Source organism: Carcharodon carcharias, chromosome 6 (genome assembly GCF_017639515.1).
Source record: "Carcharodon carcharias isolate sCarCar2 chromosome 6, sCarCar2.pri, whole genome shotgun sequence".
In the NCBI taxonomy this organism is placed as follows: Eukaryota; Metazoa; Chordata; class Chondrichthyes; order Lamniformes; family Lamnidae; genus Carcharodon; species Carcharodon carcharias.
The window spans coordinates 128,319,983-128,345,455 of NC_054472.1; the positions used below are offsets into that span (position 1 = coordinate 128,319,983).

Sequence of the window (25,473 nt, forward strand, 5' to 3'; positions counted from 1 at the left end):
TGCTTCATGCTCCTCCTAGTCTCTTCACAGTGATGCTAACCTGCTTCACACTCCTCTCAGCCAAGGAAAATTCACCCAATTGGAAAGCATGTTGACAGGCTAGGTTTTTAGCATTGCACTTTTCTCATTGTCAGAGTATCCAAATGTACCAATATGGTGTAATAAATATGTTTAAGTAGATAGCAGTTTGTAATGTTCAATTACCGTGTGTACTTAATGGCGGTGAGAGAAATGCTGACAAAATTGTGACATAAATGGAGACTGAATGCTCCAGAGGGAGCTTTCTCTCAGCTAGCTACACTGCATACAATCTTGTTTAAATTATTCAATAGTGATTCGCTACAATCCTGTTCAATAGTAACAGTGCTACCCCATTTAACCATCCGACATGTATTGGCCAATCACGTTACCAAAGAGTCTTTAATATACAATGGGGAACTGCATTTAGAACTTATAACTTTGTTTTCTGGCTTTTCAAATGAATGAAATATCAATTTTGAACACCTGCCAGAACCTTTGGTGCATCACCTGTTTATTTTCCTCATAAACCTGAAGCCTTGTTGCTTCTGGCTCTGGCATGTGACATTCTTTTTGGCTCACTCCCAAAATTTTATCTCAGATGTCTCTTTAATCTCCTCTCCTGTCACACCTAATATTGTGACATTGGCTACCTTTAATGGATTAAGTCTCACTGTTTTCCACCTTTTCTTTATTAATTGTTGCCATTTTGTATTTCTCTTCTGTTTGTCTTCTTTCTCGAAACCTGCTGTTGTTATAAGTCAGTATTTATCATTGTCCTAGAAATTGAAGCAACAAACTATTTGTCTCTGCTCATGAATTCAGTGTGACTCTTCAAAACATTTTCCCTGTGCATCTTAATTTTTAGTTCCACTTCGTTAATCCCTTGTATGAGATAATTATTAGTGTAGGACCTTATAGAACTCATGGAAACTGTCAGTGTCTTGATGTGTGTGAAAGGCTAATATGTGCTAGTGATCTGCTCCCTCTGCATAGAGATTTGACTATGTGCTTTTACTCTGGCTCAGATTTAGATGTTCTAACTTCTTGGCATCAGGAGGCAAAAAGGGCAGTAATACACTTTCAGCCTAGAAAGTTTGCTCTCTGAAGAATCTTGCATCAGTTAAGCAAATAGAGTGATTTGTAATACTAAGAATAGAAGGTGCTTTTAAAGCACAGGCTTGAAGGATTGCCTGGGCAGCGATGTAGGGAGAAACAAGGGTAGAGGATTTCAGATCTGATTAATGGGAAGGCAGTTGAAATATATTAAACAGCAAGGGCAAGCTCACAATGCAACCATTTTCATTGTGCAGGCTAATAGAACTGACTGCCTCATTTAATTTCCAGGAAGAGAAATAGACATCATTATCCATTTTACAGGATGGAGCAAACATGATAAGCTGTGATTTGTAATTGAAGCCCTGCAAGTGGGCTGCCTTGTACATTCTGTCTCTTGAATTTTACAGAGTTAATCAGTCTCTCACTGTTTAATTGGAGAACATTGTGGCTCATCCGGGACTTGGTGTTCAATAAGCACTCTGACGACATGGTGGAGAAGTTGAGGGAGGTGATGGTGTGATAGAGCTGGGTGCCATCAGCGTGCACGTAGAACCTGACATTGTGTTTTCGGATAATAAATTTTTATAATGTTGGTCGATCTGTAAATGTTTACATTGGAAAATACATGGGAGTAGGCAAGCAGTATTAAATATTAGGATCCAATTATGCATTCAGTTGGCCTGAATAAGAATGGCAGCTTAAAGAAAATATAAGACGAGAAGGACCACAGCACAACAGAAAAAGGGATAAAGGAATAAAATCTTTAGTTTATTTTAAAAAATGTAAACTGACTGAGCTTGATCATACCTGCACAATTGGACCTGCAAAGAAATGGAGAACAAAGACCAGAGAATAAATTAAGCTGCAGGCAAGGAGGAAAAGCTAGTTCAGGCTCATCAAGAGAATGCTGGGCATTGGGGAGGAACAATAGCATAGAGATGTGGAATGCAGCAGACGAAAAATTGAGTCTTTTGGGGTATGAGGATTTTACAATGTGTTAATAACTTTGCCATCGTGGAGATATTTATATATTCAGCTAGGTCAGAAATAAGAACTTAGTCCACTTTGGGGAAAAATTAAATGTATCAGCAGGGTTGGTTGAAATTGCAACTTTAAAGATCTCTTTGTCTCACTAAAAAAACTTTTTTTAAAAAAAAAAGTTAAATCTTATTGAATGAAATGTAACTGTTTAACGGCGTACAAACTTCATGGGCTGAATTTTCTGTTTGGCGGGGGGAGGGGGTGCGGAACGGGCGCGGACAGTCACGGACCTGATCGCCACCTGCGACCGGGTCTGCACTGCCATTTTACGCGGGTGGGCCATTAAAGCCCGCCCAGCATAATTCCAGACTCCCGAAGATAGCGGGATTGTCCGCCGGGCCTAATGGTGACCCGGCAGCCTGTTTACATGAAGCGCTGGTAGCCTTTGCAAGGCTGCTCAATGTCAAGTGGAAGGGCTCACCAGAGGGCATCTGGTGAGCAGGCCAGTCTAGAGGGTAGACCAGCGGAGCTGGCGAGGCTGCAGGGTAGGGCAGTGGGACAGGCCAGGCCAGAGAGTAGTGTGGGGGGGGCCAACGTGCCCCTCGCTTCTTGGATGACTTCCTTGCTGCCCTCCTTGAGGAGGTGGCAGCATGATGGGAGGTGCTGGTTTACCAGGATGGGAGGAGGAGGCCCCCCTACATGATGAAGCATGTCAGGGAGGAGGTGGTGGAGGTGGTGATCTCCCACGACGTGGTGTGGCGCACCTGGATCCAGTGTCGCAAGCACTTCAATGACTTGTTGCGCTCTGGCAGGGTGAGTACCATGTCAGCATTGGTCATGTAACCCAGCAGGTTGACTTAGCCCCTTGCTGCCTCCCTCCCGCCCACACCCCCAAAGTCTGAGTGAAGGGACTGCATTGAATCATTGACGGCATTTGTCCTTTGCTGGCTGGGCAAGCAGATATCACCCATGCTAACGTCAGCCTGAGAGCAGGATGAAGACATGTTTATTGCCCCCGCAGCATTTCTTACACTGAGTCCCACATGGCTGGTTTGGGGGAACCTGGAGAAGCTGCACCTAGGCCCTGTGTTTGAACTGCAGGATAAGTCCAGGTCAGAGTGGTGACATGCTGGGAGGGGAGCTTCAAGGTGGCGTGGCAATGAACCATCTGCTGCACTCTGCACCCGCACCTCCTTGCTATGGAAGGATATACCAGGTGGTGCCTAATGTGATATAGGTAGCATGTGTCCAAGGTGGCGGTGGGGGTTGGGGTGACGGGGTTGAGGGGGGGGGGGTGGTGAAGCAGGCCTAGTATCTTTCTGTGAGGGCAATTCACAGTCGCTGGAGGAGCTGGCAGAGACAGAGAAGTGCCCATGGCGCCAGCAGTTGGACGTCTGCAGCGGACCAGACACGCTCGTTTGGCGCCTGATGATGTGCCACTGGAGCCGTCCACAACACAGCAGGTGCAGGAGCTGCGGCCGGGTGTGCGAGAGCATCTGGGGGAGATAGATGAGGCTATGCTTGGCTTGGTCTCTGGTGGTGGAGGAGTTGATGCAGAGTAAAGCTGAAGCGATGAGCCTCATGTCCAAGCGCCATGGAGAGAGTGGCGACTCTTGTGGAGAGCCTCTTCTGGGAGACCCGTCAGGACCTCCTGAGGGATGCGCTCTGACCAGCAAGCCCTCACATCGGCATTGACCTCAGTTGGTCAGTGCCAGTGTGGAAGATGGTTTGGGCATCAAGTTTCCCAGCTCGGTGCCCATCCATCCACGGTGAGCAGGGAGGTCCAAAGCGACCTCACGACGGCGCAGCAGCTGCCTGGCATCTCTGTGGGCTCCTCTCAGAATGCTCTGGATGAGGGTGGCAGCTCCTCCACCCCTCTCCCAGTGACCGTAGTATCCAGTTGTCGCAGCCTCTCCGGGGAGATGCCAGCTGTGGAACTGGCAGCTCCCTCCCAGGCAGGGCCAGCACAGGCTCCACAGACCAGAAGACGACTGCCAAGGTCATCGAGGCCAACAGGACAGTGGAGTCAGCAGGCTGTCTCAGATGCCACTCTGAGCAATGGGGCAGCACTAAGACATAGCACCCGGAAACTAAAACATATGGCACCTGAGACACACCATGGGTTTTTGACTGGTGCTTTTGTGTTGGCCCGAGATGAGGACTTTATGATTTGTTTTCTTTGGTAACACTATTCTCTCTTTTTTTTTGGAATAAGTTGGCTTGCTTGATAGAATAAATTCAGAAATGTCGCCATGGCTGAGGTTGCTTCTTTTCTTCTGCATGTGTATGGTTTCCAAAACTGGAATGAGTGCTTGATTGGACATTCAGCTTTATTAACAAGGCTCTTAGTGACTGTTCCTAACCTGGCAGATTTTGCACTTAGGTGTTGAGTATTGAGCCTACAGCCCAGGCCTGCCCTGGTGGTCCATCTGTGTGTGCGAGCTGAAGGTCCATTGGATTAAAGCCTCCCGGGTGTCCCTGCCTCCCTGGAGTATGCCCGGGTCAGCGTCTACCCCCTCCACATTTCCCTGTGCATGCTTATCCTCGGACTCACTGCTGGACTCATTGTGTGCAGCCGCAGCCACTGCGTCGACGTCTTCATCGTCCACTGTGTCCCCCCTTTCCAGCGCAAGATGGTGGAGAGCACAGCATGCAACCACCATCAGGGACACACGATCTGGAGAGTACCGGAGCGCTCCCCCTGAGTGGTCCAGGCATTGAGAAGACCAATGGCTCTCTCCACCACAGCCCTTGTGGAGACTTGGCACCTATTGTACCGCTGCTCAGCCTCTGTTCTTGAATGGAGGAGAGGCGTCATGAGCTACCTTCTGAGGGGATAGCCCTTGTCACGCAGCAGCCATCCATCAAGCCGGGCTGGAGCACTGAAGAGCCCCAACACCTGGGAGTATCTGAGGATGTAGGCGTCATGGGAGTTGCCTGGGTACCTTGCACAGACTTGAAGAATCAGCATCCTGTGATCACACACTGTCTGCACGTTCATGGAGCGGAAGCCCTTCCTGTTGACCAAGGCACCGGGCTCACCTGGTGTCTTGATGGCCACATGTGTGCAGTCTATAGCACCCTGGATGCAGGGGAAGCCAACATTCGCCTTGAAGCCTCTGGCTCGCTGTCTGGCTTGCCTGGTCCCAATTATCGTGGATGAAGGTCAATGCGCGCCTGAACAGAGCATCTGTAACCTGCTTGACACAAGTGTGGACAGCTGATTGGGAGACACCGCAAAGATCACCCACTGACCCCTGGAAAGAGCCAGAGGCATAAAGTTGAGGGCAGCTGTGACCTTTAGAGCCACTGGCATGGGGTGTCCACCCTCACAATAGAGATCTCAGGCTCTATCATCTGACAGATATAATTGACTGCCTCCCTTGAGAGACAGAGCCTCCTTCAGCACTGCACCTCAGACATATTGAAGTAGCTGCTTTGCCGCCTGTATACCCTGGCAGCAGGATAGTGGTGTCTTCTGTGGCCCCTTCCACCTTGGGCTACCTCTTGGCCCTGCACCCCTTGTGCCTACGCCTGTCCTCCCAAAAGTGGCCCCCCTGGAGGCTGAATGTGGACTCCTGGCCTCCTGCTTCTAGCCCTCCCTTCCTCCTCAGAGGAGGTGCCTCCAGTGGACAGTTCAACTCCCATTCCCAGGCTAAGGAAAGGCTTCCTGGAACTTGCAGGCCCAGAAAAGATTACTCACTGCAGAGTGCTGACCTGAAGGTTAAGAGTCCAGAAAAAGCAGCTGGTATGCGTTTTGGAGTACTGCAGATCATACAGGCAAGTTTCAAAAAATTTCAGAAATAAATGCTTGACTGTGCACACTCGAAACCCCTGTGAGCCCTCTTATCCCACCCGTGGATGAGGTTAATTCAAATGTGTCCTTCCTACCTGCCTGCCTGTTGTGCCGAGCCACCGAAAAATCGGCATTGATTGGCACCTCAAAGGCTTTAACTGGCCCGTTAATTAATGCCGGGCGTGCGTCGGACATCATCGCGCACCCGCCCAGTGAAATGTAGCGATGGGACACTCGCCCGACTTCACCATGCGTCATTTTACGCACAGACGTGCAGGGCCTGTCCACGTGCACCAAAGAGAAAATTCAGCCCCATAATTATTGCTAAATGCTCTCAGTCACCTTAAGAAGCTAATTTTATGTTTGTTAAGTCACATTTTAGCATAATAAATTTTATATTTTTTAAAACGTAAAACTTTTTTCATTTTTAAAAGTTTTTCTTAATTGTAGCTGTATCTTAATCCAATAATAATCATTTATTTTGTTTTCTTAAAATATATAAATTAAAATTGAAGGCAATGAAATGCTTTTAACTTTCTGGATTACTGTGTTTGCTTACTTCAATGTGGTTGCCTGCTTACCTAGTTCCTGACGTCACTGCAACTACACGTTAAGACATCATTTTGATGATGTGTCACCAGATTTAAGCTACAATTGTAAAAGGGGAAACCAGGTCTCAGAGCTTGCTAGATCTTTGGAGGCAACTTTCTTCAAGGTCAGTGGTGAGCACTCTTGCTTAATCACCGACAGTAAAATCAGGGCCAGTGCATCATCTTCCAGCTCACAGTGATAAATTTCGTAGTGTTTCAGGAATGTGGTACACTGATATATTATCCTGAGTAGTTCCTCTTATATGCTGTAAGTGTCTGATTTCATATCCATCCATTCCTGCAGGGCTATTTTTGGACTTGCACAAAAGCAAAATACTGCAGATGCCAGAAATCTGAAATAAAAACAAAATTTTGGAAATATTCAGGAAAAAGAAATGTGGGCAAAAGTTATGATCTGTAATTGTTGAACCCTATGTTGAGTCTGTAAAGTGCCTTATAGAAAGATAAGGTAAAAGCCATATCTCTCTGCTCAGCAATTATCTCCAGTTCAATTTTATTCTACATAGATTCCAACTGAAATTTCCACCCTTCATGTTTCAGATCCACCCACAATTGCAGATATCTTTAAGATATTAGCCTTCCTCGAACTATTGCTCTTGCCTCACCCTGAGATCCATGTTCATCAGAATGCGCCACAACATGTGTTTTTCTGATCGTCCTTTACCACAGCATAGTCTCATGCTTTCTCAGAGCTGTCTTGGTCCTCAGTTCCATTTTATCCTTCACCTTATCGGACACTTCAACAAAAATCTTTTTTTCCCTTTCGGTCCAGGACCTTCAACTCAGGATACCAACTCTGCTCTTGCTCCTCCCCCTTCATTTTTTTCTGACCCCATCCCTTAATCTTATTGTTTTTTTCAGTATTTCCTTTGACCTTGAATGATCAGTCCTCAGCAAGGACCTCAGCTACGCTCACTCATGCTCACAACTTGACTAATTTCAAGCTCAGCATGATATTGAGTTCTTCTGCTACCTTCATCTTTCCGTCTGTTGCTTTGATACTGAATCTTTTCTCCCTGCAGTGGGCACTTTCTTCTTCAAAATTCTCATCATTGTTCAGGCCTCTTGCCCCTCTCTAGGTCTTTTTATTAAAAATTGACAGCATGACATTGGCTGTCTCAATTTCTCTGCTATCCTCACTGTAACATATCTCCCTCTGAATGTGGAGCATTCTTTTCTCTCAGGGCAAATACTAACGTTGCCATCAAACCTGAAAGGGTGGTGCTGTTTTAGTTTGGTGAACCAACGTTTGCCTAGCAGTGGCTGAATGCCAATGCTGAATGGAGATCTTCTCTTCACAGCCTTCCACCTCTGTCTCTCAACTCCAAACAAGCTGCTTCTACCTCTTTCCTAAGATCCACAGACCCCTCTTCAATCTGTTCATGCCATGCCCCACAGAGCTGATTTCTTCCTATCTCAACCCTTTTTTTGTTTGCCTTGCCCAGGATCTTCCCACCTATATTGCAGACTCTTCCAATGCCCTCTGCCAGTTTCTGGGACCCAACCATCTCCTTTTCACCAAGGATGACCAATCTTTCTATACCTCCATCCCCCACCAGGACAGTCTGAGAGTACTCCACTTCTTCATTGAAGGGAGGTCCAGCAGTCTTCATCCGCCATCTTCCACTTGGTTAAACTCGTTCTCACATTGAACAACTTTTCCTTTGATGCCACTCATTTTCTCCATATAAAATCTGCTCCTATGGGAGCACACATGGACCCTAGCTATGCCTGCCTTTCCATGGGACAAATGGAACACCCTTTGGTCTGGTGCTACTCTGGTACCCTCCCTCACCTCTTTTTCTGGTACTCACCTCTTTTTCTGGCACATTTGTGACATATATGTGCCATTTTCTGCTCTTGCCCTGAGCTTGAAAGCTTCATCAGCTTTGTTTTCGGTTTCTACTCTTCCCATAACTTCGCATAGTCCATTGGTCTATTTCCAACTCTTCCCTCCCCTTCCTCAATTTCACTGTCTCCATTTCTGGGATAGGCTATGGACCGATATTCACCATTGGTTCACTGATTCATACTGCTACCTTTACCTCCTCACATATCACTTCCTGTAACAGCTCCATTCCATTCTCCAGTTTCACTATCTCTGTAGAATCTGTTCTGGCGATACAACCTTCCATACTTGTGCTTCTAATATGCTGTTTTTCTTCAACTGAGGATCCACCTCACCCTCCCCACCTAGTTGACAGCACCCTGAACTGTATCCGTTCCATATCTTGCACTTCTAATCTCGTCTCCTTGCCCTGCCTGACCATCCAGGCTCCCCAAATTCACTACCACAATATGGTTCCTCTTGCCTGCACCTTCCATCCCACCAAACTTCACTTCCAACAGATTTCTGCCACCTCCAAGGTGATGCTGCCACTAAACATATCATCTCCTTCTTTTTCAATATTCCAGAAGGACCGTTCCATCTGCAACCCCTGGTACATTCCTCAATCTCTGCAACTCCCCCTCTCCTTCCCATGGCACCATTCCCACAAAAGTGCAAGCGATGCAACACTTGCCTTTTTACCCCTTCCTTTCTCACCATCTAAGGCCCCAAATATTCTTTTGAGGTGAAACAGCAATTACTTCCACTTCTTTCAATACTGTATACTTTATTTGCTGCTGACAATGTGGTCTTATTTACAGATTTACAGAGGTGAGACCAAATGCAAATTGGTTGACCACTTTGTGGAGTTTCTCCGTTCAGCCAGCAAGCATGACTCCAGGCTTCCAGTTGCTGTAACTTTAATTCTCTCCTCCACTCCCTCTCTGAGCTCTCCTACTGCACTGTTCCAATGAAGCACAACATAAGCTCAAGGAACGGCACCTCATCTTCCTATTAGTCACTTTACAACCTTCCAGCCTTGAGTGAGTTCAACAATTTCAGGTCATGGCTTCTGACCCCATTTTCTTTTTCTTTTTGTCATATTTTTTGTTTTGGATGACAACTGTTAGCGATATTCTGTTTTTCATATTTACACCTCCCCATGACACATATTTTGTTTCTTTACTTGTCCCACAGGGTTTGGTTAGCTCAGTTTATTGGATGGCTAAACTGAAGTGCAGAATAATGCTAACAGCACACATTCATTTCCTGTACTGGCTGAGGTAGTTATTGAAGCCTGCCTCCTCACCATCCCCCACAATGATGATATGGTATAAGTCATGATTGGCAACTCTTGGACAAATGAAGACACTACATGGAGAGCAGGACTTGACCCAATACCATCCCTTTTGTCATCTAATCTGTGCTTCCCTTCACCCTGTCACAGACAATAGTTCTTCCTTCCCTTCTCACCTTTCCCTCCCTCTGCACTTGTTTAAAACCTGTTACATCTCTAAGTTTTTCCAACTCTGAAGGTTATCAATCTGAATATTAGCTCTGTTTTTCTTCTCACAGATGCTGCCACACCTGCTGCACATTTCCAGCATTTTCTGTTTTTACTCTTGGATTTGTGTTGTCTTTTTTGATTTGGATATGTGCTCACCAGGAGTGAATCAGTACAGTGATTCAGTACTCTTAAAATGCATGCTTGTGTCGAGTTTTTAAAAAAAAAAAATATCTGCTACTGACAACTTTCATTTGCGGCCAAGTGGACTTAATATGTGTTTTTGAATTCAATTTCCCATTCCCCTCCTGAAGGGATTAAATCCTTGCTGGTGTACTGTTTTGCAGCTATCAGGCGTTCTCTATATAGACCTGTATGTCTTGATAATGACTGTCAGCAAGCTATTAGGTTACAATAGCCTGCTGATATTACAATTATCAAAGCAGAACCTAATTATGTTCTTCCTTGTATTTCCAACTTGAGCAGGTAGATAATGAGATGATCAGAAGTGGGAACCCTGGCTAATACTTCCCTCACTAAGTCAGGATTTTAGACTAAGTGTAGTGATCCTACAGGCACCCTGACTGAGATGAGCAAACTCTGGGATGGAACATGGAACTCTTTTTGGATAGATCAGCTACTCTTTGAATAGACTTGGTGGTATTTAGCCACTCAGTGCTTTATGCATTTAATGAATATGAATGTTATAAACTGGCTGTTCATTGGGATTTGTATTTACATAAATTAACATATTTCCAATTAATTCAAATTTCATGTAGTAAATGAATTAAATAAAACCCCTCTCAGGCTTGCCAAATAAGATCACGGAGTATATTTACTACCACTAAATTCTGTAAGACTTGGCCCAACTTGCAGATAATGTAAGATTTAAATGACCTAATTTATTGTGCTATTTCATATTTTGAAAGGGGTACATCCAGTAATGTAGTGGTTCTGGGCTGAATTTTACCGGCTGGGTGGATGGTCCAATGTAAGGTGGAAATGTTTAATAGGGCCTTTAGATAAATTTAAATTGTGGTGGGCAGCCTGCCCAATTCTGGCCCCACTGTCAGTGAAATGCTTTGATGGTGGGGGAGCCAATCCGCCATGTCTCCCTATGATTTTACTGCACCCTCTGCCCCCATTCCCACCACCTGGGGACCAATAGAATTCTGCCCCGTGTTATGGACAAATAAACCAGAAGCCAGGCAAAAATACTTCATTGAGTTAAAATCTCATTCTGTTTGATAAGCATAGTTTAAAAAAATCAGTACATATGACTGATGAAGTTGTAATTGAAGACAGTGGATTGGGAAATTCAGAGACATGGCTGAGCCAATTTTGTCTGTTTTACACAATCCCTAAAGGTGAAAGGCCCCTAAAGAGTGATTAACATACGGAGTAGACTTCTGTGAAAATGAATAGAAGGGAAACTCTGAAATCTCGTTAAGAAATAATTGAATGCTGTAATTGTGGGGATGGACTTCAGGATCTTTCCAATAGAATAAATTAAGATAGGGCAATGGCTTTCCTGGTCTGTAACTATCTTGTAATGTATATCTGTAATATAAAGATCGCAGCTGATCAATGCATGTGAGAGTAACACTTACCAAGCTTTTTCTATTCTATTTCCTTCACCATTATCTGTGACTATTTTTAGTTATTATAATCTGTCACTATTAAATGTAACCATTTCATTTAATATGCCATTGGCCTAGATCTTCTATTCCCTGGGTGGTCATAGCCAGGTGGTATCGCAGAAGTTGCGCTGGGGGAGCTCCCGGAAGTCCCCATGCAAGGACTGCATGAGAATTGCCTGGGAAATTGACGCTTCTAATGGGCAATTACCGCCACCTGGAACCATACAATATTCCGCCACGTCTTTGGACTCAACCGTTGAAGACAATCTGGACAGAATTTTGAAAAATTATGTGAGCCTGCTCATCTGGTGACAGGCTAGTTTCTGCATGCATTGGCTGCTGATAGGCTCACCAGTTGGGGGTTGTGAAGGCAGCCTCCATTTTAATTTATTGGTTGGAGGGAGGGGGCGCGTGCACCCAGACTGGCAGGGAAGCCTCGGGCGAGGAGCAGGGGCCCTGAAGAACAGGGAGCTCTAGGGCCAAGAAGGCGAGGGGTGGGAATCCCAGGGCCACGGAGGTGAGGAGCAGGGGGGCCAGGGCCCAGGGTCCAGAGTGGGACCCACGTGGGCCAGAATGGGGTGTGGGAACTGGAGCAGGGCCCAGGCAAGCCAGAGTGCAGCACGAGGGAGCGGGGCCCACTGGCAGCTGAGTAGGTGAGTGACTGGAGACTGAGGGGTGAGAGAAGGTGCATGAGTGCAGCTAGAGCAAGTGAGTGTGAGGGGAGAGTGTGCATGCGAGGTGGAGGGGGATCACAGAATCACATTTTAATGGCACAGAAGGAGGCCATTCGGCCCATCGTGTCTGCACTGGCTCTCCAAATGAGCATTGTGATGTAGTGCCGTTGCCCTGCCTTTTCCTTGCACCCTTGCACGTTGCTTCTATTCAAATAATCGTCTAATGCCCTCTTGAATGCCTTGATTAAACCTGCCTCTACCACACTTCCAGGCAGTGCATTCTAGACCTGAACCATGCATTGTGTGAAAAAGTTTTTTCTCATGTCACAAAGGCGAGGGGAAGAGAGAGAGAGAGAGTGTGTGCATAACACCCTAACCCCTCACTCTCACTCCCAGATCAGGATTCTCATTCACTCACCCACACACACCATTATGCACTCTCATCCGCACTTGCAGTGGGTGAGGGTGAGCGAGCACCCTGAGGCTGGGAGTGAGCTGGATACATACATACTCACCCTATTGCACTCTAATGCTCATCTTTATTTATTACTCATATTTTTGCTTATCAAGTTGTTTCTTTTCACATCTCGGTTTTTTTTAAATTCATGTGGAACGTTGTGCCGAACTTTATCTTTCTGAAATTTGCTCATCAGCCTCTTGAGTGAGAAAAATTTTGAAATGTGCCCCCCCCCCCGCCTCACACGATAAGTTGGACAAGCCTGAATTCACCACTTTATGGCAGCTAGTGCTGCAAAAAAGGAGATATGGCTTCACCTTTCACGTGTTGTGGACTGGAAGGAGCCCAGAGCTGCTATGTTGCAAATTTCCCACCAGGCCCAGGTCGGAAGATCGGGCGAGAAATATGCAGCTTCTGACTGAGATGAGTAAAAAGGAGCAGAGTGGCAATCCGATGATCATTGCCACTCCTTGGAAATTCTGGGCCATTAACTTAGTTCTTTAAGGCGGGTGGTGCTATTGCATACCTGCCTCTGAAACTGCGCTGCTCTGCCTTTTAAAGTCTTTTTAAGTGAAGCAAATCATTTTAAAAGTTACTAAAGGCATTTCAGAACTTTTTACATTTTGCCATTTATGACTGACAAGACACCTATTACCACACTTTGTCAACCACACCCTGAATCTCTCCTTCCCAATTCTCCTAGAAACTTTTATCTTAATTTTGCTTCCCTGAACCATCTATCTATTATTCTCAAATCCACCCCCTCCAACACTAGTGACCCATAAGGCATTCTCCTACCCATCCCCTCCCCAACCTGCCTCACTCCCTACTATTGCTATATATGTTCTTATAATTTGTATGTTGTGAGACATATATTATGAGCAGGAGTAGGCCACTTGGCTCCCCGAGCTTGCCTAGCCATTCAATAAGATCATGACTGATCTGATTGTAACCTCAAATCCTGCCTATCCCTGATTACCTTTCACCCCCTTGCTTATCAAGAACCTATCTACCTCTGCCTTAAAGATATTCAGAAGACTCTGCTTCCGCCACCTTTTGAGGAAGAGAGTCCCAAAGAATTGTGACCCTCAGAGAAAAAAATTCTCATGTCTTTCTTAAATAAGCGACCCATCTCCAACCATCCTGGAATCCAGTGAGTTCTGTAATATTTCAGCCAATACCGCCACTATCTTTGCAGCCACTTCCTTTAAAAGCCTTGTATGTAAGCCATCAGGTCCAGATGATTTGTCTGCCTTTAGTCCCATTAGTTTGTCAAATACTTTGTCCCTTGTGCTAGAGACTGTTAAAAGACCTTTTCTCCCATTAGCCCCTTGCTCATCTGATATCTTTGGGATATAGTGTCCTCCACCGTGAAGACAGATGCAAAATAGTGGTTGAAATTATCTGCCATTTCCCTGTTCCTCGTTATAAATTCTTCAGTCGCATCCTCCAAGGGTCCTTCGCTCACTTTAGCTACTCTCCTTTTTATATACCCATAGAAGCTCTTGCTGTTTGTTTTTATACTTCTTCCCAATTTACTTTCATAATCAATTTTCTCCCTCTTTATTAGCTTTTTAGTCATCCGCCACAAAGATTCCCAATCCTCTGGCCTACCACTAGTTTTCACTGCTTTGTATGCCGTAGTTTTTGATTGAATACTCCCCTTGACCACCTTTGTTAACCACAGGTGGTTCATCCTTCTCATTGAGTCTTTTTTGACCAGGATACATTTTTGCTGAGCATTATGAAATATCTGCATAAATGTCTGCCACACTGCTCATCCACTGTTCTTCCTCTTAAGTCTATTTTCCCTGCCTGCTTTAGATAACTCTTTCTTCATTCCTCTGTAATTTGCCCATATTTAAGTTGAGGACAGTGGTTTGAGACCCATGTTGCTCACCCTCAAACTGAATTTGAAATTCTACCATGCTGTGATTGTTACCCCCTAGAGGATCCTTAAACATATCATCTCTCATTAATCCCATCTCATTACACATTACGAGATCTAAAATAGCTTGTTCCCGTTCTGCAATCACTGATACACGCTGCAAATTCATCTTCCATGCTACCCCTGCCGATCTGATTTGTCCAGTCAATATGCAGATTAAAATCACCCATGACAATTGTAGCGTCTTTCGTACGCTCTTCCATTATTTCCCAGTTTATACTTTGTCCTACAGTGAGGTAACTCTTCGGGGGCCTATAGGCGGCTCCCACCCCATCTATTGGCACCTTCCCTGTTTTCAGGGAATTTTGGAAAATTAAAACCAATGCATCAACTATCTCACTAGCCAATTCTTTTAAGACCCTGGGATGAAGTCCATCAGGACCTGGGGATTTGTCAGTTTGCAGCACCAGCAATTTGCTCGATACCACTTCCCTGGTGATTATAATTTTCCTGAGTTCCTCTCAGAATCAAACAGAATCACAGTGCAGAAGAGGCCCTTCGGCCCATCGAGTCTGCACCGACACGTGAGAAGCACCTGACCTACCTACCTAATCCTATTTACTAGCACTTGGCCCATAGCCCTGAATGTTATGATGTGCCAAGTGCTCATCCAGGTACTTTTTAAAGGATGTGAGGCAACTCACCTCCACCACCCTCCTAGGCAGCGCATTCCAGACTGTCACCACATTCTGGGTAAAAAAGTTTTCCCTCACATCCCCCCCTAAACCTCCTGCCCCTCACCTTGAACTTAGGCCCCCTTGTGACTGACCCTTCAACTAAGGAGAATAGCTGCTCCCTATCCACCCTGTCCATGCCCCACATAATCTTGTACACCTCGATCAGGTTGCCCCTCAGTCTTTTCTGCTCCAACGAAAACAATCCAAATCTTTCTAACCTCTTTTTATAACTTAAATACTTCACCCCAGGCAACATCCTGGTGAATCTCCTCTGCACCCCCTCCAGTGCAATCACATCCTTCCTATAATGTGGCAACCAGAACTGCACACAGTACTCCAGCTGTAGCCTCACTAAGGTTTTATACGACTCCAACATGACCTCCCTACTTTTGTAATCTATGCCTCGATTGATAAAGGCAAGTGTCCCATATGCCTTCTTCACCACCCCACTAACGTGAATCTCCGCCTTCAGAGATCTATGGACACACGCCGTGGTCCCTTGGTTCCTCAGAATTTCCTTACTCCTTCCAAAGTATATCACCTCACACTTTTCAGGGTTAAATTACATCTGCCATTATCTGCCCATTTGACCATCCTGTCTATATCTTCCTGTAGCCGAAGACACTCAGCCTCACTGTTAACCACCCCGTCGATCTTTGTGTCATCTGCAAACTTACTAATCCTACCCCCCACATAGTCATCTTTGTCGTTTATATAAATGACAAATAATAGGGACCAAGCACAGAACCCTGTGGTACACCACTGGACACAGGCTTTCAGTCACTAAAGCATCCTTCTTTCATCACCCTCTGCCTCCTACAACTAAGCCAATTTTGAATCCACCTTATCATAGTACCCAGTACCCTATGTGTATTTGTCTTCTTTATAAGTCCCCAATGTGGGACCTTGTCAAAGGCTTTGCTGAAATCCATATAAGCTACATCAACTGCACTACCCTCATCTACACACCTGGTCACCTCAAAAAATTCAATCAAATTTGTTAGGCATGACCTCCCTCTGACAAAGCCATGCTGACTATCCCTGATCAAACCTTGCCTCTCCCAGTGGAGATAGATACTCTCCTTCAGAACTTTCTCCAATAGTTTCCCTACCACTGACGTGAGACTCACTGCCTGTCGCTCCCTGTCTTATCTCTACAACCCTTCTGGCAACTCCCCCATGGCCAGAGAGGAATTAAAAATTCGGGTCAGAGCCCCTGCGATCTCTTACCTTGCCTCCCTTGGCAGTCTGGGACACAAATCATCCAGACCTGGAGATTTGCCCACTTTTAAGCCTGCCAACACCTCCAATACCTTGTCAGGGTGCCTAACTTGGAATATCTTCCCTACTGTCTTTTGTTATATCCTGGGATTCAGTAAAAGTTAAATTAGTTCAAATGTTCATTGGTAATCAAAGCCACTAATTTATAATGTCCACACATATATGTTAATTACTGCAGTACTCAGTAATGAAACATCACCAGCAGCCTCCCATCTACAGAAGATGATGGACATGCAGCAAACAAGCCCATTTCAGATGGGGTGTGTTCATTATATTGTACCTTTGTTGATGGCTGAAGAGGACAATCCTTGAGAGGCAAGTTCTGCCACAAGTGCTGCATATGAAGACAAGAAGCTACCAAATGTTATTATAGGTTATTGTTTTTTGGAATCTGCTTCTGTTGCCAAATCACTGTTCATGGCGGTGAACGCCAGCCCACAGGAGGTGTCGCCATTTTCCTGTCATCAGCTCCTAGGTGTGATGATTGATGTCTAGAGCTTCATGTCACACTGGCTCCGGCCACCTCATTGATAAAGTCCTTGAATATGTGACCATCTTCTATCCGGTGGATATACTCAGTACTCTGAGTACTAACAAACTTAGGAGCTCTGTATTTGAGAGGACTGCCTTATTCATGATTTTTGTCCTGACAGGTTATATACATAAAGCACCACAGATAGCGAAGATGGAAATTGTTGAGCTTCTTTTCTTGATAGCTGTAAGTCGTCCAAGTTTCACAGCCATACAGCAAGGTACTGAGAACTCAGGCCTTATAAACTGCGAACTTAGTCCTAAAGGTCACTTTGATGTTATTCCATGCACGTTTCATGAGACGGCCAAAGGTGGTAGTTGCTTTCCCTATACATGTATTAAGTTTTGCATCGAGGGACAGATTGTCAGCATGGACACTTCCAGCGGAGTGTTATTTAGTGTGAGCAGGAGAGGAGACGCAAAACCTTGCCCCATGATCACAGTTTTCTTAACAATTATAGTCAGGGAAAACAAGTTACAGACTTTGGTCTTGATAAAATAAAGGCAACAGCATAGGTTCAATCCCCATACCAACTGAGGTAGTTCTTTGGGGCCTGACTGTACGCCTTGTCGCATGTTGATGTCATGACATGAGCCATGATTAGCAACCATCAGACAACGAGGATGCTACGTACAGAGAGAGATTTATATTTCTGATGATTTCCTCCAAGTTCAGATTCTTTGTCTTTTGTGTCCGTGGGTGTCCCTCTTCCACGTTCCCTATCATTAACTTGTACAGGCCTATCTTTTTACATTAAAGCATTCAAATATATCATTTCTCTTTCTTAAAATTAATGGTTGGAAAATTATTAGGTGACACAATTTCCTGATGTGCACATGCAGAAGTGCAAAATGAAAGAATTTGCTGAGGTATGCAGTTTTTAATAAAGATTTCTATTAACATAAATTACTTATTAAAACATGTGCATGGTTTATTACAATTTCCATATACAATAACAACATGCAATTATATTGCATATATCGTGCAGTAAAACATAGCGAGGCATTTCACATGAGTATTGTTGATTGTATATCAATTATGTTTCATCACATGCAGGTGGTGGACATCAATTGGGGATTCACTTGAGCACTTTTAGGGGACACTTATTGAAACTGTGGTGGTGGTGAGTTAGGAAGTGTATGCTTGTAATGTATACTCTGGGCAGGATTTTCCAGCCCCACCCACTGGCAGGACCTTCTAGTCCGGCTGAAGCCAATGGACTTTTGGCTGGCTCACCCCATCTTCCACAGTGGGATCTGCTGTGCCGGGGCCGGAAAATCCCGGCCTCTGTAAATAAATGTAACAATGAATAAAGATTGGCTCCAGCACTATCCTTCACTAACTAGATTTATTAAATAGAATAGTTATGTTAAATAAATGAAGATATTAGGGTAGGTGACCAAAAACTTGGTCAAAGAGGTAGATATTAAAAATAGTCCTAAAGGAGATTGGGGTCCAGACAGGTGAAGACAATGGTGGATCAATGAAAATCAGGGATGTGCAAGAGGCGTGCAGAGATCTGAGTGTTGTAAGGCTGGAAGAGGTACAGAGATAGGGAGCAATGAGGCCATGGCAGGATTTGAGAGCAAGGTGAGAATTTTAAATTGAGGCATTGCCAGATAGCCATTGTAGGCCAGTGAACACAGTGATGATGGATGAACAGGACTTGGTGCAAGTTAGGATATGGGCAACAGTATTTTGGATGAGCAGCAGCTCATGTAGGATGCAAAGTAGGAGTGTGGCCAGGACAGCATTGAAATAGTTAAGTCTAGAGTTTTCATTTATACAGGGAGAAAAAGTGAGGATGTGGAGGCGTCTCAGCTCAAAATCATGAAGGATTCAAACAGAGTAAGGGGTGAGTTGGGGAGGGGGTGGGGCAACAGGGTCAGAATATAGTTTTGGCCATGGCAGGCAAGCAGAGTGGTGACAATCACTTGGCCCTCGTTCTTTAACTATGGGGTCAGGGGGTATACTCCTGCCAGCTGTACATTCAGGTGTGTGTATTTTGAAAACTTACCTTGTTCGTTGCAGTTTCAGAAGAACCTGTTAAGGTCATATGGAAGCATGGTTCTTCTGAGGGTAGGCTACCTTAGGGCAAACCAATCTTGCAGTTGTGGCCTCAGGGCTGTTAAGCCTCTTACTTGTATATGTATGCAATATTTCAGGTTTCATAAATGGTTAATTGAACATAAGAGTGACGGAGCGATGATAAATGTGTACAAGTCACTGGTTAGGTCACGGTTGGAGTAATGTGAAGTTTTAGGTAGCCCTTCAGAGAAGGGGCAACAAAGCCGTTGGCTACAATGTAAATTGACTGGGCTGATGTCAGGGATGGGGAATCTGTTAGGAGAAACCTGAGATACTGGGATGATTTTGATTGGAGTAGAGCAGTTTTAATAAATATTAATATTCAGAAAAGTTTGATCATGAAGAGAGAAGGACCAATCACTATGCTTGTAGAGTCAGTGATGAGAGGTCATCAATTTAATATTCAGAAAATTAGAAATGTATTGATGCAGAGGACTATAGGAGCATGGAGTGCTTTTCCACAGGGAATGATTGAGGTAGAGATCATTGACTCTTTGAAGCAGAGAAAGATTTGGGAACATCAAGAAGAAGGGAGGGCAATGAGATTTGTTTTGGATTGGTCTGGCAGTGTTTGCACTGTGACAATGAAGGAAGTAAAGGAACTGACAGCCAACAACTACTTGTGAGAAATATAGTTGAATACTCAGGGGAGGGGGATTGTACTGTAATGCTCAAAGCCCATCTGAAATATTAAGGTAGGCTTTTAAAAGGAACGCAGTCGGTCCATCTGAAATTGACGGGATGCTGCTTAAGTATGCAAATTGGGATCCTATATCCATTGTAGAACACAATTACAAAATTCAAGCGCAAATTACCTACTGCCTGTTTGTACTAAACTTGTGAAGTATCATAGAATCGTATATTACAGAAGAAGGCCATTTGGGCCATCATGTCTGCACTCCTTCTTTCAAAGAATAGTGCAGTTAGTCCCACTTCCCTGCTTTTTCCCCATATACCTGAATTTCTTTTACATTTCAAGTGTTTATCCAAAGCTCTTTTGAAGGCTACTGCTATCTACCACCGCCTTTCAGGCAATACTTTCCAACTCATAGCCATATGCTGTGTAAGTTTGTTTTTCCTCATGTTGCCTCTTTTTTTTTGACAATCACATTAAGTCTGTTCCCTCCTGTAGCCCTCTGGTTATCAACCTTTCAGCCACTGGAGACAGGTCATCTTTATTTACTCTGTTTGAATCCTTCATGATTTTGAGCACCCCTCTCAAATCTCCTCTTAGCCTTGTCTGCTCTAAGGAGAACAACCCAAATCCTGTATTCTATCCATGCAACTCCTATTAATCATCTCTGGAACCATTCTAGTAAATCTCTTCTATACTCTCTCCAAAGTCTTCATATCCTCTTAAAGTGTAGCCGAGCCATTTCTCTTTAAAGACTGCTCATCATTGAAGTATATTTCTGCCTGTCAGCCTTGGACCTCCAAATTATCAAATTTATTCCCCTTCCTGAATTCATTCAAAGTCGCCATCTTCCAGCTAAACAGTTTTAGTCTAGATTGCTCCTTGTCCTTTTCCATAATTAATCTAAACCATGTGATACTGTGATAATTGTTCCCAAGATGCTTTCTCATTGTGACATTCCCAACTTAATCCACTTTATTCCCTGGGACTAGATCCAGCAATACTTCCTTCCTTGTGGGGCAAGAAGCATGCTGATTTAAAAAATTCTCCTGAACACACTCGAGAAATTCTGCCACTTCTCTGCCCTTAAAATAATTACTGCTCCGTTCAATATCAGAGTACTTAAAGTCCCTTTTTGTCTTACCCTATAGTTCATGCGTCTTTTAATAATTTCTTTACAAATATGCTCCTTTATCATCTTTCCACTGTTTGGCAGCCTATAAAATACACTGTAAAGATCCTCTGATGTTTGTTAACTCGAATCAAATAGATTCTGCCTTTGACTCTCAAGAATATTCTCTTTCAGGCAGTGTCATATGTTCCTTAATCAAACATGCTACCCTCCCTCCTTTTCTTTGCCTTCTCTAACTTTCCTGAACACCTTGTACCCAGGAACGTTAAGCAACCAATCTTCCTCTTTTTTTTAAACCAGACCTCAGTTATTGCCTCTAGCATCATATTCTGCAGTTCACCAACCTTATTAACCTTATTTTGCTCATTTACATACACACACCCAAAACCTAATTTAGATCTCTTTGTATTTTCTATGAACCTAACTAAGTCTGTATCATTTCTAATTTTATCTCTCCTAGTTTTCTGTGCATCTTGTTTCTACTTTTTAGTACTACGACTTGGCACCCAACTCCATGTCAGATTAGGTTAAACCCACTTCCACAGCTTCAGTGATCTTGCTCACCAGAATATTGGTCCCAACGCTGTTCAAGCGCAACCCTTCCCTCTTGAACCTGTCCTTCCAGCCACAGAACTGATCTCAACTTATTTTAAATAATTGTGGGCATAAGTGTCGTAGGAATGTCCCCCTATAACACCCAGTTCACTGCCAGCCAATATGTTGCTTCTGCCCTGGGATTGTTTTCCCATCCCAGACCTAGCCTGCCAGTCAATTCAGCATAAAAACCAGCTAATATCCTGCCCTCCCAAAGCTAGCAAGCTGGAGCAAAATGCCTGTTTGGGCGTCGTGCCAGCTACAACTAGGCAGGCGAGTTGAATTTTTCAACCAGTTGGCCAGTGGCCCACATCAGTCCCATAAGCTTCTATGATTTGTTCTTTGCTTGAACAAAAAAATCATGGTTTCTCTGATCTCTCCTGTTAGCTAAAGATTATTTTTCCTTTTCTCATCCCAGTGTATCTCTTCTGTACACTTTCTCTTAGTATACTTTCTGTGATGAGTTCTGAAATGTTGTCTAAGTGGAGATTCATTTTAGGAAGAATGGTATGTTAACTTCCGGAAATATGATTTTGAACTTTTAACAGTGTCAGAATATGTTACCAAGTGGGTGAACACATTCATAAGGTATAGAGGGAGAGGAGCATGAGGCTTAAAAAAAGAAAGAATTGTGAATCAACCTGAGGAGGAAAATCTATAATGATCAATGGATTTGGATGAAGTCTTAATGAAGCCTTAATGCATGTTATGACTACGTGAGGAGGGGTAAAAATTGACTCCTCTAATTTACTTGGCTGTAACAGGGTTTTGTTGTGAATTTAATAAGGATGTGCTTTGCCCATACTGCAGGAGTCCCACTATGCATGTTTTCAGATATAAAGATTTAATCGGACACGGTTTCTGAGTTTAATTCAAAGAACAAGATAAGTTTATTGAAGCTACTTCCCGAATTTAAAAAATCTAGATAAATCGCGACCATCATTCATACACACACACAATAGTACAGATGATAGAACAAGAGGGTAGACTTATTTAAGGATATTCTATTGTTTGTGAAGATTAACATTCAAAGGAATATACGGTTAATTGCCTTTTGTTAACTGTTAGCCTAACATCAGTCGTAGGGAAAATGCTAGAGTCTGTAATAAAGGATGTGATAACAGGACACTGAGAAAATGATGGTAGGACTGGGCAGAGACAACATGAATTTATGAAGGGGGAATCAAACTTGTTTAACAAATCTGTTGGAGTGTTTTTTGAGTATGTAACTAGCAGAATTGATAAGGGGAAACCAGTGGGTGGAGTATATTTAGATTTTCAGAAAGCTTTTGATAAGGTCCCATACAAGGGGTTAGTAAACGAAATTATGCCACATGGGATTGAGGGGAATATACTGGCATGGATTGAGAGTTGGTTAAAGGACAGAAAACAGAGAGTATAATACATGGGTCATTTTCAGGTTGGCAGGCTGTGACTAGTGGGGCGCTGCAAGAATTAGTGCTTGGGCTCCAGCTATTCATAAGCTATATTAATGAATTGGATGTGGGGATTAAATGTAATATTTCCAATCTTGCAGATGACACAAACCTGGGTGGAAGTGTGAGTTGTGAAGAGGATGCATAGACATTTCAGGAGAGTTTGGAGAGGCTAAGCAAATTTTCCTTCCCTTTCTTTCCACATCACTCGGCGTGCGCGCACCACCCCCCCCCCCCCCAATGTTTTCTCCAAGCTTCTTTTGCCCATGAGATCCACCTTCTGCTCCCTTGACTCTATTCAAACTACACTACTATCCAACTGAGATCCCTGAAAGGCCTGCATTCCAGCTGATACTGTAAATGCTACCCTATCTCCAGGCACTGTACCCCTCTTTCAAATCTGTCCCTTTACCAAAACTCTACCAGTAACTCCACTGCCTTTCCAAACTACCATCCCTGCTCCAAGGTCCCATTCCTGTGGTTTGTCTCCCATCATGTGAACAAATCTTCCTCAAGTCCCTGTTTAAGTTAAGCCAATCAAATGTTTGCCACAATCATATCATTGAAACTGTCCCAATGTCAGAAGTGACATTATTTGTAATCACAGTGCATTTTCCCTCATCAGCTTCATTGCAGCCTTTTGTGCAATCATTCGTATGATCCTTGTACAATTCTGCTCCTCTGTAGTCCAGTTCAGAAGGACTACTTTCATTTAGTTTCTTCTCACTGATCATTGCCAGAGCATCTCTGCCAATGGCTTCTGAATTGAACTCTGTACTGTCAAGTTTGGAGTCTTCCAAAGATCCACCTAGACTGCCACCCCTGCCGCCACCAGCCTATCCCACACAATTGTGATAGCTTGCGTACTTCCATTTATGCACTCATCCACCCCACTTAAAACTAGGTGATCGTTTGGGAAAGGCAAAACAAACATTTAAAAACCTGTCTAATTTGTGGGAGGGGAATCTCGGAAATTTCTCCCTGACCTCCTACCATCCCATTTAATTAAAACTAGCCCACAAGATCACTCTGCCCTTTGTAATTGTATGCCTTGGCTATCTCTTGTAAGAGGTGATTTCTGCACCTGTCAGAAACAGGTACAAGCCTTACTTGAAGGAATACAGCGAGTTGTGTGAGCTACCAACCTGTTCCAGCTGTCCACTGTTTTCTGTGAAAAGAACCACCTCCTGACGTTTAAGCTAGATTTAGCTTTATACAACTTAAAATTGTGACCCTCTTACACCCTGAACTATTTCCTTGGAACAAACTGTCAACTCAAGCATAATCTGTTCCTTTCATCATCTTACAAGCCTCAATCAGATCATCCCTGGTTTACACTTTTCTACAGTGTAGGGTCCCATTTATTTCAAACTATCTTGAGAAAATGAGATGGGGGAAATTGGAATCTTAACTGAAAAAATGGATGGATTTGGGTTGCAGGAGAGGGAGAACGGGATGGTCAAAGTCATAAAAGTCTGCTTACTGACCCAAATCTGCTTCCATCCCGCCTGTTTTCAGCTTTAATTAAAGAAGGTGGGTTTCAACTTTAAATCTGATGATGAGGCTGTGAACCCAATTTTAAGCAGCTTTTCACATTTAACTGCTGCCTGTCAGGTTTCCTGCCTCAAGGCGAGGATTTGGCAGTTTCAGGCGGTAAGTCGCTTCCCACACCCCCTTTATTCAGGTACCTACCTGAGGAGGGTCCCTTGAATGGTTGAGCATCTGGATGGGAAACTGGCCACTAACATCAGTATCACACCATAGAGCTAAAACTCCAGAGTATGGGGGGGGGGAATCCCAAATGATGGATTTTGCCTCCCCTCCCTCCAACTTTCTGACTCACCTATTTCCTAGGCCAAGTCAGTGAAAATTCTGTGCATGGCATTAGCTTTCACCTGTATGCAGATGACTGATGACACCTAGCACGAATCCTCCACTGATTCTGTGCTGGCATCCATTCTTGGATGAGCTGCAGTTTTCTGCAGCTAAACATTTGGAAGACTGAAGCCATTAATTTTGCTTCCTTGGACAAACTCAGCACCTTTGGCATTGTTTCTATTGCTCTCCCTGTCCTCTATCTCCATCCAAACCAGATGTTTTGGCAATTGCACCATTCTATTCACTCACCTGCTGCCCATCACAGGGATGTGCACTTTGTAACATCTTTCACCTTCATCTCTACTGCAGCCCATCTGCTGCTGAAACTCTCATCCATACATTTATCTCTAGGTTTGACTATTTCAAATACTGCCCTTATTAGCCTTTAATTCTCCCCCTCTGTGAACTTCATCCTATCCAGAACGCTGCTGCCCATACCTTGTTCTGCTCACCTGTTGCCCTTTGCCTTGCTGACCAACATTGGTGTTTGAAATGTAAAATTATCCTTGTGTTTAAATCTTCCCAGCACTTCAACTTCTCCGTTTCTGTAACATCCTCCACCACTGCAACCACTCTGACTTGCTGGACCCTCTCCTGCAGCCCTCAGCCCAAGAATTCTCTATTCCTCTCATTTTAACCTCTTGTAAGTCCTGCCTTCATTTCCCTTGCCTGTGATGGCTGTGCATCTAGCAAGACCTACCTAGG

At 44.1% G+C, this 25,473-nt stretch overlaps 1 protein-coding gene across 4 annotated transcripts in view; it reads left to right on the forward strand.

Moving 5' to 3' along the window:
- lrrcc1 (leucine rich repeat and coiled-coil centrosomal protein 1) overlaps positions 1-25,473 on the forward strand; it is a 231,029-nt gene that overhangs the window by 42,088 nt on the left and 163,468 nt on the right. The window contains exon 4 of one of the 4 annotated variants that reach the window (XM_041189513.1): positions 6,440-6,569. The exons of the other annotated variants lie outside the window; for them this stretch is intronic. The gene's annotated coding sequence lies outside the window, so the exon portion shown is untranslated. The remainder of the gene's footprint in view (positions 1-6,439; positions 6,570-25,473) is intronic. 4 annotated transcript variants of the gene reach the window in all.